Genomic DNA, 14,448 nt, shown 5'->3' with positions numbered 1-14,448 from the left:
CTATGTGCAACTGGTGACTTTACAGAGAAAAACCGATACTTCAACATTTACTCCAGTGACTTCACGATATAAATTTCATTGTACGAAACATGAGACACAGTGGAGCTTAAGGCCTTTGTATATTTACCTGGCTTTATACAGAGCCCAGCATAGCACCCTTAACATATGGGTTGTTTCCAAAGATAAAAACAAACAAAACGGTAAGTATCATACACAGTTCTGGGAATTTCAGAAAGAAGTCTTTAAATAATGACAAAGGCAAGCACCATGAAATGGTCAGTATGAAGAAAAGGATCGGTGTCCCTGGAGCAGGTGGAGACCAGGCAGCATAAGTCCTGGGAGGACCTTTACACAGGAAGCTGGAACCCTGAACCACAGTGAAGGCTCCTCCCCCATGAGCTGGGCCACCTTGGCAAGTTACATAATGCCTCCGACACCTGCTTCTCCATGTAAGTTTTTAAGACTCTTTCCAGCATTGGAAGTATATTATCCTTTTATTCTAATATGAAAAAATATAGGTTACATTAATACATCTATGCCTCTAGTTCTTCAAGTAACAGAATAGGGAAAACAATATTAGGAATAAAGCTATTAATAAGAAGTTATTCTAAACCCTAAAAGAGCAGCAATACTTTTCCTTTCATGATTCTATTTCACCCTATCTAGGTTAAGAACTTTGCAACCAAAATGTTTGCACTCTAATATTTTCTTGAAATAAAAAAAAAAAAAAACTTAACTTGATAATCATTAGTACCTCAATCAAAATGCTGAGGGAATTGTTTTTGGTTTGGGGTTTTTTTTTTTTTGCAGTTTAAATAGGCTTTGTATAAAATTTAAACATCTTCTCTACCTACAACCATCATACTATACAACAGCTATGTAATTTCATTGCAAATATCTCTTTAAACATCCTTCCTCTCTTTTCTAACAGTTTCACCCTAAACTATGACTTTGGACTATGGTATTATTTTTGTACCATGGTATTATTTTGTCAAGTCTCTTTCTTTTGATTCACACTCAAAATCTCCCCAGAGCATTATCTTAATCAGATCACCCCTGCCTATCAAAGAAAGTCTGACTGAAGTCCTTAGCCTGGCATCTCAGAGCCTTTAAAATAGTTTTGAATAGACTCTCCTTAATCCACTGCTGCAATATGCACTTTTTATTAGTCAATGAGCATACCTTTTAACCATTTAACCATTTCAACTAATGTAATTCTGTCTATATGGTTGTTTTTTTTTTTTTTTCTGTCTCATGCTCAGAAATCTACTTAATGTTTTACCTTCAAAGATACCCCATTCAAAATCAGTTTTTACTCTAGGTTCCTGTGTCACCCACATCAGTCAAAAATGCTCAGGGCACTGATGAAAGCACTATTATTGTATCACCACTCAATCACATGATAAGGCTGCTTAGAGCAGACCAAGGTGTAGACAAACAAACAAAAGGCTAGGAGGCTGTCATTCCTCAAAAAAGAGCTAAGTACATTACCCAGTTACCTAACCAAATAATCATATTAGACCAGGTTTAATATAGAGAAGGAATTAACTTTTTAAGAAAGCAACCGTCACATCAGACTTCACACAAACAGCTGTGATTTTATTACTACTAAAAAACAGAAAAAAAAAAAAAAAAGATAACTGCAGCTTAAACTCAAAAAAAAAAAATTCTATAAACACTGTCTGCTTGGTATTATGCCAGCCATGTTTCTCATTTATTTCTAACAACAAATCTGTCAATTAATATATATTATTTTCCTTTTACCAACAAAAAAACTGAAGCTGAGTGGTTATTTTTCCCAAAGTCACACTTTTAGGAAATGGCTGCATTGTGATTCCAATTAAGGTGTTCTGACTCCAAGCATATGTGCCTACTCTGTGATTGGAAATCTACAACTTATTCTTTATATCCCATAGTCAGAGAAATAAAAAATGAAGTAATTATTTTCTATCTAAAGATTTAGAGTATGCCAATGAATAGAGAAAAGAAGATTCATCATAAACTACTCATCTGAAAGGGGGATTGGCTAATGAATTTTGAAATGAGTGTATCCGCCTTCCCTAAAAAGGACTGCATTAGAATGGATTTGAGCCACACCTAAAGACAAACTTTAGCCATAGCTGATCCATTCTCCTCTTCATCACATGCACAGGAACAACTGATACAAACATGATTCACACATGCACATATATGCATACACACAGTGGTGAACGGGACCTGCAAGATGTCCCAAGGACCTCTAAGTTCATTCATCCTCATCTTAAGGCACCCAAAAATGACATCAAGCCAAAGCTGCAGATTATTTTTGGAAGCTACGATGGCACTGGAATGGTAAATTAAATCAAATTCTCCATAACTGTATTGCTCAAATATTACTGGATTAGTAAAACATTTTTGAGCATAAGCCCTTACCAACTGTAACTTAGTCATGTATTATTTATAAATCAATATTGCCTTACCAATATGCTATATATATTTAAAATATAAATAAAAGTAGAGATTTCTTTCAAAGTTGAGAGAAAATTGAAATGAAACCTAAGTATAAAATTCTAACATTTTCTTCCAACATCCAGGACCATGCTATTACACATTGCATCTCTGTGGGAAAAAAAAAAAATTATAGGAGCTCTCTCAGGGCAGGTATAACATAATGAGCTGAGGGCAGGCTGGATATCTGCCCCTATTCTCCTCCTCAGCCAAGCATTTATATGAAGTGTCCAATCTACACCCCAATTATAAGATCACTAAAAAGGGAGATTATCTTGAGCAGTCCTTAAAAGGGTACACAAACTATGTTGAAGATGCTGAATTAAATTACAATTGTTTATGTTTTTCCAGGAATGATTTAGATATCTGGGGAATATCACACAAGTGCAAGACATTCATTAATTTATTCGCTTGAAAAAGTATCTCGGGCACCTACTAGGCACTGTTGTAGGCAATGGGAAAATATTTAAAGACTAGATTCGGTCTCCACTGTTAATGCTTGATGGAGAACCAGATGAGAAAAATAGATGGGTGCTAACCACATTAATGGGGGGCTGGACAACATAGACAAGGGACACTCAATCTATCTTCGAGTGAGTGAAGGTGAATTCTAAGCTGAGCCCTAACATGAAAGAAAAAAATGAGGATTAAAAATTTGAGCCAAGGACACAGTAGCTTTCCCTGAAGACTTTACAATTTTCTAGTATTAATATTCAGGTTATTATGAGAAAAGACACATGAAAAAATAAGTGCCTAATATAAACATTCTGCGAACTAAATTAAGTGGAAAAAAAAAAACATGAAGGTAGGCTGACAAGACAATATTTTCTGGCATTCATTCAACACTTATTTACTGAGCCACTAGCATATGCCAGGTTTAGCCAGGCATTGGGAAAACAATGAGAAAAACCTGCCCCTGTTTTAAGCTCTAGTAAACAATGCATTCATAATAAATACAAAAAAAACAGTGACTGTATAGTCATTCCTCGGTAACTGTGGGAGACTGATTCCAGGATCCATCCCCCCCATACCAAATTCCAGCAATGCTCAAGTCTCATATAAAATAGTGTGGTTTTTTGCATATAACCTATACACGTCTTCCCGTTTGCTTTCAGTCTCCGCTGGATTACTTATAATACCCAATACAAAGTAAATGCTACATACATAGTTATTATACAATATTGGTTTTTTATTTACATTATATTTTGCTGTATTATTTTTCACTTTTTAAAAAATTTTTCAAGTATTTTTGATCTGTGGTTGGTTGAATCCAAGGACATGGAACCCACAAATGGAATGGGCTGGCTGTATTTAAACACAGTTGAGGAAAGTATCCTTATGTTGCAGAGATGTGTAAAGGGAATGTGATTTAACCCAGGGCATTAAGTAAGTCTTTGCAGAGGAAATGATGTTTGAACTGGAATATGAAGAATTTAAACAGAGTAAACTAGGGCTATAGGATAATGCTCAGGTGTAGGGAGGCAAAAGGAAGAGCATGTAGAACAAGCAGTTATGCAATTATGGGCAAAACAATCAGCATATGCAAAGGGACTGGGGAGGTGAAGAGGAAGGAATACCCTGGGGACTGCATATGCCTTTGCAGCTGGAGCAGACTGAGAGCCTGGAGAGTGAAGAAAGCAGTGACAAAGTAAAGAGTGGGGCAGGGTATGCAGGTTGCAGAGGCCCACTAAAAATGTGGCTTTATATCTTAAGCACGACACACTAATTAAGGAGTCCTTTAACCTCTGTAGGTTACATTTAATTCCTACCTTCTTGATTGAGCATCTACTGGTCTACCTTGTATGATATATCTTTGGATACTAAGCATACAACAATGAACAAAACAGACACAGTCTCTTTCCTCATGAAGCTCACATTTTAGAGAAAAAAGCAGATAGAGAGACCTGTATATAGCAAAAATAATATCTACATCACACCATTTCTATAAGGACCATATGAGGTTGCATGGTCATATAGTTTATAAAATGCAAGCTATTAAGTTAAAAAAAAAACATCTTCAGGAGTTATTTCTTGGATGAGGTTATAAAGCACTTGTGTGAATTTATGTAAAAGTTTGGAAATAGAAAATTAGTGTATCGATGATGTTAATGAACTCACAAGTGAGGGTCCCTCTATTCCTTCCACACAGAAAGCCAATTACTGAGACAATGAGGATTGTCAAGGAAGAAAGGTGATCTATGGCAGAGGATGTCAATCGGGAGGTTGAGGACTACCTCAAATCTGTCTCTTCAATCTACGGGGTCAGAGGCTTTTCTAGAGGTGAAATGAACAATGCATGAAGTGAGTGAGCATCATTACATGTTTGGGGTGGAGTGCAAGGAATGCAAGTGCAGTGAGAAATCATGACCGGCACAGAAATCACATGATCAAAAAATGGCAGATAAGCCCCTCCCAGGGCAGAGATTTTAGTAGTACAATGAGCAACTGGGTAATACCCTCTTGCACATATGGGTTGTGGGGAGTAGGTTGCTCAGTGGGTGGGTCCTTGGGCAAGATTTGTGGTGGAATGCCACTTAGCTTGACTCCTCTGAATTGTCCGGTAGTGTAAAGCCTGGTGATTATCTCCTGACGGCAAGGAGGGCCCACCATTTCTGAAAAGCAACTCAAAAAGGAGGGATCTGTGAAACCGAAATTACAAAGTTCTGGTCAGCAAATCTTACTGGCCTGGGAACCTGAAACACAACTGCAAAAAGGTGCTTTTGTTTAGGAAGCCAGTTACAATGAAAGAAAGATAAAATTAGGAAATTATGACCAAGAAAATACAATGGCAACAACAATAGCAACTACTCAAAGCAAGCCTGTATTTTTGTGCCAGGCAATCAGTCATAGACAGATTTTTTTTAAAAATCATTTCAAAATCCTGAAAGGTGAGTTGTACTATTTCTACATGAGAAAATGAGGCACCAAAAAAAAAAAAAAATCACAATTTTAAGAGGTTCAATTTTATTCACATAAATTAAAGGTTCTATAACAGAAGACTGATTTAAATCCCTGTGGTAAAAATCAGACAAAAAATTAAAATTTAAATTCTTACTTATAGTGGGCATTGTTGGCTACTGTTGGTTACTTCCCCATATTCCCTCATCCTCCCCACCCTCCTCTCTCCTAATAGAGTCCTGATCTGATGCATTTACTCCCAAAGTCTAGAGAGGGGTCTTACTTAGTTTAAATCAATAAATTCATGGCATTTCTTTGGCAACTCTAGGTCTAAAAGTTATGCACTTCACCCAAGTTGGTTTGATCTAACTGAAGGAAGGGACTTAAAGTCCATCTTAAGGGGAGATATCTCTTTTACTCTCTTTTCCATTCTCTTCTTTCCTCTCTCTCCCACTATGAATGAGAAAGCATGAAGCCCTGGTTTGCACACTGATGGCCATTTTGACACCAGAAGCAAAACCTTTGGACAAGCTGACATTGAAAATGAAGAAATGAAGAAATAGAAAGTAACTAAAACGTGTAGCTTGACCTAATTCTGAACTTCTTGCTCTGTGAGATGATAACCTCTCTTACTGCTCAAGCCAAACTTGGACAGTGTCAGTTCTTTCCAACCAAAAGCATATGACTAATTCATTAATCATAACCACCTATTTCATATAATTAAATGTTCTATGTATTACTAAATTAAATAGAATAATACCTTAAAATTTAAGAGCTTTGTCCATAGGCATCCCCAATAAGCTGGCTGACATGAAAATTGCCCTGGTTATAGATGTCATTCCCCAGGCATGTCAGAAATTAAAGGGAAATGTTTCCATTTTCAAGCACATATGTAGATCACATGAACTCAATAAAGCGTCAGTGTTTCTAATAACAACATCCTAGTGAATATGTACTGAGAATTTACTAAGTGCAATCACTTTACTGACACCACAAACTCATTCAATCTTCACAACAACCTAATAAGTAATATAGGGATACCTCATTTTATTGCACTTTGCTTTACTGTGCTTTGCAGATAATGTGTGTTTTACAAATTGAAGGTTTGTGGCAACCCTGCATTGACCAAGTCTATCAGCACATTTTTCCAACAGCATGTGCTCACATCTTTTCTCTATGTCAGCAATTTTTAGCAACAAAAGTATTTTTAATTAAGGTATGTACATTGATATTTTACACATAATGCTATTGCATACTTAGTAAACTAGAGCATACTGTAGACATAGTTTTTATATACACTGGGAAACCAAGAAGTTTGTGTGACTAGCTTTACTGTGATATTTCTACAGGCTGACTCACATGGCATTTTTTTAAAATTCCAAAATAAATTACAGTAATATGTTTCCATGATTAATATGATGGAATACAACAACAACCATATTGTTTAGCTGGAAATTGTATTGTATTATCAATCTGCACACATAAACACATCCTGGTATTTTCAAATATGGACTGTTTAAAAAACCAGACACAGTGTTAAGAGTAGTTTTGTTTTATTCCAGAAGCAAGATTTCTGTTTCAATAGTAGACATTTGCCTTGGAGGAAAAGAATAAGAAGTCTTTATAAAATAAATAATAAATATGAGTAAACAAAAATTTAAGAGAAAGTTTTAAAAAAGAGAAAAAAGCCCTTATTAAATTTATTTAACAAGCATTTATCCAGCCTATCCTATGTGCAGCCCTATGGTAAGTGCTGTGGGGAGCATAAAAATGAAAACGACTTTGAACTTGTCACCAGGAGCTTGGATTCTAGAAGAAGAGAGACAGGGATATATTCACTCTAAGAGATCTGTTACGTAAAACCAAGGAGGGGTGGCTAGGAAGATGCGCAAGGCAGGGCTGCAAAGGGTTCAGGCTCACACTGAGCCCTCCAAATAAGACTCATGAAAGCACAGGCTTGAGTTTATTATATATAGTCATTTACTCAAAAAAAGAAGTTCCAACTAAGGGTCAAGGCCTAAGGCGATAATGAGATAAATAAAACAGGACTCCTGCTAGAACATTCTCTTGAGATATGAGGCATAGTGTTAGCCAAAAAGGAGAAGGGAGGTATTCTGTTAGGAAGCAAATGAGAAGGAAAAAACACTTCAGGGAAAAGGGATAGTGGGTGCTGGGCTCCCTCTTGTGAGAGACCTCCAAATGGAAAGCACTATTTGCCTGAGGCATTGATTGCATAAATGGGGTCACATTCTCAAGGGAGAAATCAAGTAGGCCTGCATGGTGGAGAGGGCACGATCTAGGTCTTGGGCAGTGAAGACAAGTTTGCCTGCTGAAAAAGGCAGAAGAAACACCAGAAGCATATGCAGAGGCTCAAGAGCAGATAACTCCCTGTGTAACTCCTCAAGTGCATGGTATTACTAAGAAAATACCAGAAAATAAGAACCAAAACTTCTGTAACTTGGAGCTACTCAGGGAACTTGAAGGCTAAAGTAAGAGTTTACACTACACAAACTGGTTGTTCATATACATTTAGAGGGGAAAAAATGATTCTATTATGTACCAGCCCACTGTGATAGGGCTAGTAATTCAGTTAAACCCTTTAGGCTTCAGTTATTCCATCTATAAAACTGAGGCAGTGATACATATTTATCAGAGTTCGTTGGAGTATAATATATGGAAAAATGTTTTGTTAAACTGCTATGCCAGTATGCAAAACGACTGTTGACTCAGCAAGGAACATGCTCCTAGCTGTACTTTAAGATGATACTTCTGGCTGTTAGACAGAGGACAGTGAAGGTGAAGAAATCCTGGGCCAGGGAGCCTAGTTAGGAAGTAAGTTAAAAAGAGGGGAAGGAGAGGGTGGACGAATCTGCTCTGCAGGTAGAATCAACAGCGGAAACTGACAACGGGGAATAAGGGGAGGAAAGGAGCCACCGGTGACACTAAACTTCAAGACTGAATAAGTGATGGGACAAGGGTGGGGGAGAGAGGGTAGTAAGCTTCCTGTAAGCACCTATATGCACAGTGAATAATGAATAAAACGAGGTGAGGATTTAAAACAGATTACTATAGGATCATGCATTTTGTAGTGTTTTTGTACCTAATTAAAAGACACTGTAGTCCCAAGAATGGCTAATATGCATGCTAAAGAGTGCTGCCCTGTGTTCGAATGCCAGCCTGCCACTTGTGCACATTATATCATCTCCCTGAGTCTCAGTTTTCTCAACTGTAGGATGGTTCTCCTTCATAATGCTGCAGATCCACTGAATAGCTATTAATATGTGTACAGAACTCATAAGAGCTTGTAGATCATATACTCAATTTATGAGAGCTGTACACCTGACTCCATCACTTCCATTCTCACCATTGCTTCTTGCTCCAGTCAGACAATATTTCTCCAGGTGGAATGAAGACTGTATCCACAATAAAGCACAAAATTTTCTACATATTTGCCATAGAGCCTGCTCTCAGCAATACACATGAAGAATCAGTGCCAGTGTGCTTATTCTCATTTGTTCAAAAAAAAAGAAGGTGCTTTGATTTGGGGAACAAAAAATAACAATGGAGTCTCTTGAGTAATTCTGGCAAGCTACAAGTAAATCGGATCACAGGCAGAGGACACTCCCTGCAAACTTCAGCCTGTCCGCTAAATGATCTATCAGGCTAGGCTTAGTAAAGGGTTGCTAACCTTTGCTACAGCTGATGGACTCACCATCTTCCGATGTCAGAGCCCTCATCACTGCCTCACTCCCACTATCTTGCCCTCTTTGATACAGTTCCGTATTTCCCATCTGAACTGTCATGATTCACTGTCTCTGTATGGCTGGAGTTGCTAAGACAAGATAATGGCCTTTTATGTGCAGACACGGTGAATTCTTCTCCACCCCTTGTACAAAGTAGACAATTTAAGTGGAAAGGAATAAATTGCTGGATTTAATACAGTGACCAAACACAAAAGCCCAATAAAAATGTCAGAAGTACATGCTTTAGAATGGCACAGAACTGTGGAAGCACACTAAATGATGTAAGCTGTGCCTTAGCAACCCATGTAAAGACACAAAATGATAAGATTAAACCATTTGCCTCAGTTGCTACCTATCATTTTAGCAATTTCAATTTTGTAGCAATTTTGGAGTAATATTGTTTCATTTGCAAATTAAAACAAAACATCTCTCTCACACACAGAAATGTATAAAATATTAGGAAAGAACTGATAAATAATGCAAAAGGTTTTGTAAGACAGCCCCCTCTTCAGGCTTTCATTAACAGAATAAATCCTCCCCATCACAGTGAGGAAATTGGTACAAAAAGCCACCTATGTATGAGTGCTTAGAAACACTGATGGAACAAGTTTATAGACTGCTATTCTTTTAAAACTTAAACACTATCAAAAAAGAACAAATGCAGAGATATGAAAAAGATAGATAAAGCTTCAAATGCTTTCTGTTGCTCATTTACCATGAAAGGTGATATGTGAATAATGCTCTGTGGTGAATAGAGATGAATGTGCCCAAGCTCACAAGGAATATACAACATGCAGAGGGAATTTTGTTAGTAAGCTAATAATCATAAGAATTAAACAACTTTTAAAATATGCCAGAATTAGGCAAAGCAGCACATTTTTAATTCCCTGGGCTAGAGTCTGTAGATTAATCATGCTAAAAAAAATTGATGAAACCATCTGCATATGGGAAGGTGTCTATCAATTGGCATTGCACAGCGACACAAGGGAAGGGGCCCCACTCCCCAAACAGGGTGGTGGCACCTTCTCAAAGGCAGCAATCCCTGCTGACAGGAAGCACACCATTGTCTGATTAGCAGTAAAGCAAGGTGGGATTTCAACATCCCAGGGACAGAATTAGAAAGAGGGATAACTCCATGAAAATGGAAAGCTCCATAAAAACAGTAGAAAGGAAGTGGGAAAGAACAAGCAGCTAATAAGGCATCTCTGAACAGTTAGCATATCCATATTATGCAATACAATACAATAGTGTGAGAACAGGAGAACTGAACTGAAAAATAGACAATATCAAATGAGTTTAAGATGGTGGTGAATGGTTATTTTTCCTCAACCAATTCAGAAGTCATTTGATTTTTGAGAAATAGTTAACCTTAATTGAATCCTGTGGCAGATGTGTGCCATCATTTGATCCTCCGTGACATTGATACTCTAATTATCCTCATCTTGAAGAAGAAGATACTGAGCCAGAGGACTTAAGAAAAGTGCTTCAAGTCACACATCTAGTAAGCACTGGAGCTGAGACTCAAATTCCAGCAGTCTATTGCAAAGTCTCATTCACTCATTCAACCAATATTTCTCATACATCTACTACTATATAGGCTCCACCTTCACAATCTTCCATTTCAATTGGGAGACATAGACAAGACGAATAAGTAAAATATACAAGATGATAGATATATGCATGGTACTGAAGCCTAAAGAGAAAAATATGGAAGGGGGAAGAAGGGGTTGCAGTACCTCTTTATGCTTCTTTATGCAGAGGGAACCTAATATATTACAAAGAGGATTCTTAGACAACAAATAAAATTCAAATATATATGTTTGCAAATGTTTAGTAATTTGAAGTGAATGATTTCTATTAAATTCACTTAATACCAAGCCTTAAAATAGTTTTTGTTTGATCCATTATCCAATTTTATATTTATATTACCTTTGATATATTTCCCTTAAAATTTAATATAAATAAAAATCGGTAGTCAAAGCAACAAGCTGGGGGAACTCATAGATGGGACAGAAGTTTTCAGTAATGATCAGTGTAAGTTTCCTGGTGAGATGTACCAATCAAGTGTATTAAAACAAAAGTTGCTTTTGGAGATTTATAATATTATTTATTTCATTTATTTTTATTCCCATGTCTAATCCCTTATATCTAATTTATTTTGTCATCTAGTGCTGGAAAGATAGGCCTTGGCAAAAATACTAAACAAATTAGCTTTGCAGTGACTTCAAAGTCACGAAATATCTACAAGTTGTACATAAAAAGCATTTGGCTCCAACACCCTCTCTGTAGGGTGAGAAAGACTCCTGCAAGTTTACAGCCAGCTTAAAGGATGCACACCTCATTTGTTGCTAAAGAATGCTGTGCACAGCAGGTGCTCCACAAAAGACTTCTGGTGCTTCAATGACAGAGGCAGGGAAGAGAGAAAGAGTGAAGCTATAAAGTGTTAAAGTCCTTAAAATGGTAGTTGAGTGGCTTTCCATGTGTGTGAGCATGTGCACATACACACAAAACACACACATACACAGACATACATACAGATACATAAAACAAATACTGGTGCTAAGTTAATAAAATTGTTATGAAAGAATCTAAGTTTCTCCATTCCCCAAGATAACAACAGAATGCCAAGTTCACCTTCAAAGGTGAGTTGGGAAGAACAGATTCATCAGACCAATGCACTATAAAATATCCTGCACCTGACAATGTTGGTACAAGTAGAACAACATACTTCAACCCACTGTGTCCAACATAGTTTTTATTTTAAGAAAATCTTGATCAGAAGTAATGAAAAGTAATTATTCTTTGGAACAGCTAAAGACTGTTCTTGCTATTTGGATTAACTGGAATAAATAAGGAAAGTGGAGAAAGAAGAGGGAGTGTATAGCCAAATAACTTCAAAAAACAAAATTTAAAAAGTTGTACAGATCTATTATAGTACCCCTTGGAGATTAATACACAAGTGTACACTGTAGTTGCCACAGGGGATATGACTTTAATTATTTCCCAACACATTTAACCACAGAATACCTTTTTCTTGGACCACTGGAAAGCACACTTTAGGAGCCGCTTCTTTGAAATATAAAACAATATGAAATCAATATAGCAATAGATACAAGGTATTCGAACAACATATGTTTGAGAATTGTGGAGAAAAGCTATACTTTTAAAAAAAATTTAAAACTGCATCATCTTATAAAAATACAGCCAAAGTAAGTATCTTGTAATAGATACCACACTGATGATCAGGGGCGTAACCTTTATTAGGAAGCAACGAAACCTCTATCAAAACATCTTCACCTACACATAAACACTGTTCTTCAACCAGGTAACTTACTTTAGAAAAGAAAGCAATATCTAGATTCTATTGTTGTTTTAAACCACTTTTCTCTCTTTACGTATAAGGTATGGCTTCTAAATGCAAAGGGGTTAAAGAACAAACATTTGCCCATTTGAATGAAATTCAGCTATATTTATAGTTCCTTTTTGCCCCTCTGTCATATTTACTTTAAGTTCTTCACCTGATATCCATCTAGTATCCCACCTTAGGGCAGCAGAATGATATCTGATAAATCAGAAAAGAACATAATATAATGTTGATAGTGGTAATGTCCATGTGTCCTGGTTCACTGTGAGATTGACAGCAATTAAGTAAAAATTCTTTTCTGAACCCCTTCGGTGAAAACTCTTGCCCCGAAATATGACAATTGATATACTTTATGATTTTTAACAGAATTATTATAGCTACAAGTGTTATTCTTGTTCATACGACTTTGCTTTTTCAAACACATTATTTGCTGCAGTAATTTCCCACGTCAACTAAATTCCAGGGGATTACATAGTGGGTGGGGAGAGGAAAAAAGGTATTTCCTTTTATCAAATGTAACTATGTTGCTTTCTCATTCCCTCACGTTCCTGTGTAATAAAAGAAGAATCCAGGGTGGTCACTTAGAGTACCTGATTAACAACCTTCCTTGAAACTACTCATTAGGTGTGGAATTCATTCCTCTTAAAGAGAGGGAAAGAAAATCACACCAACTCAGAGAGCAGCTCCTGCCTCTTAGAAACAGACTCCAGATTCCATTTGCCTTCAGGGTATTCAGGTTCCATACATTCTGTTCTCCTCAAAAGGTCAGGAAAATTAATTGTCCAGGGTGCACAATGCATTTCCGAAGGAGAATTACAGATGATGGTTCCTGCTCTCAAGACTGTTACAAAAAAGATGACACAAATATGAACATAGAAACCTTCATCAACCAACTCCATTATTTTCTCTTGGTTTGCCTTGTCTGATTTTTAACTTATTTATTCATGCTAACATCAGTGATGTTTGAGAGGCAGGTGATTATTGAAACTGCTTTAGTTGTACACCACTTTCCTCATATTGAGGGATTATCAAGTATCTAGATAACCACTTAATAAAGCATAACCATCAAATCTCCTTTACTCGTTTTTTTTTTTAAACCTAAGCCTTCAAACAATTCATATTTAATAGCAAAGCCACACAAAATGTAAGCAGGCTGTATTTAGTTAGCAAAGAAACTGCCTTTATTTTTTAAATTGCTAATAGGAGAGAGAACAATCACAAACTCACTCATCCACAACCTAATTATCTACTTCCTGGTTTATTGCCATGAATAAACCCACCATTATAATTCTTGCAAGTCTGGTGAAGAGTTCCCTATTCATTTTTTTAAAAGAGTTAGAATATATCCCAGACATATTTTGATCTCTTCACCTTCTTTCAATTATTTTTGAACATCCCTAGGTTTTACGTTAAACTCTGGCAATATGATGGTGAATACATTGGGTTTGGTCCCTCTCTTATCTGACCTACTATATACTTTATAAGCAAAGAAACTGTCATAAAAAGGTCAAGTAACTTTGCTCTGCATCTGCAGGTAGTGATCAGTAGAGCTAGGAATGTAACCAGTGTTCTTTTCACATCCCAAGATATTTCATCCCCAATTCAATCTATTGTTAGTGTCCTTCCCAGGCTTAATTCCCATCAACCACTCAGTCAAAAAAGTGTTTATAAACCAACCAGTACTGGGCTGAATGCTGCATATGAAATAAGCATATATCTGAGACCAGAGTCTTTGCAAAGTTAACATACATGCTATAATTAGAGAATAAAATGTGACAACACATTCTATGAGATAGAAAACAATAATAGTTTATTATTACTAATAGTTTTATTAGTAGTAAAATAATAATTAAAACTAGTAATACTGGTTTTAATAATAATACTAGTTTTAGTAATAATAACAAACAAAAAATAAAGAACACAGCCCTTACCATATGCCAAAAATTGTACTAAACC

The 14,448-nt window shown here is 36.5% G+C and overlaps 1 protein-coding gene across 2 annotated transcripts in view; it reads right to left on the bottom strand.

Moving 5' to 3' along the window:
- SLIT2 (slit guidance ligand 2) overlaps nt 1–14,448 on the bottom strand; it is a 345,517-nt gene that overhangs the window by 303,660 nt on the left and 27,409 nt on the right. The window lies entirely within an intron of this gene.

The sequence above is a fragment of the Microcebus murinus genome, chromosome 3 (genome assembly GCF_040939455.1).
Source record: "Microcebus murinus isolate Inina chromosome 3, M.murinus_Inina_mat1.0, whole genome shotgun sequence".
Taxonomy (NCBI): domain Eukaryota; kingdom Metazoa; phylum Chordata; class Mammalia; order Primates; family Cheirogaleidae; genus Microcebus; species Microcebus murinus.
Note: the sequence above shows the minus strand (reverse complement) of the source record. Positions and strands in the feature narration are given on the sequence as shown.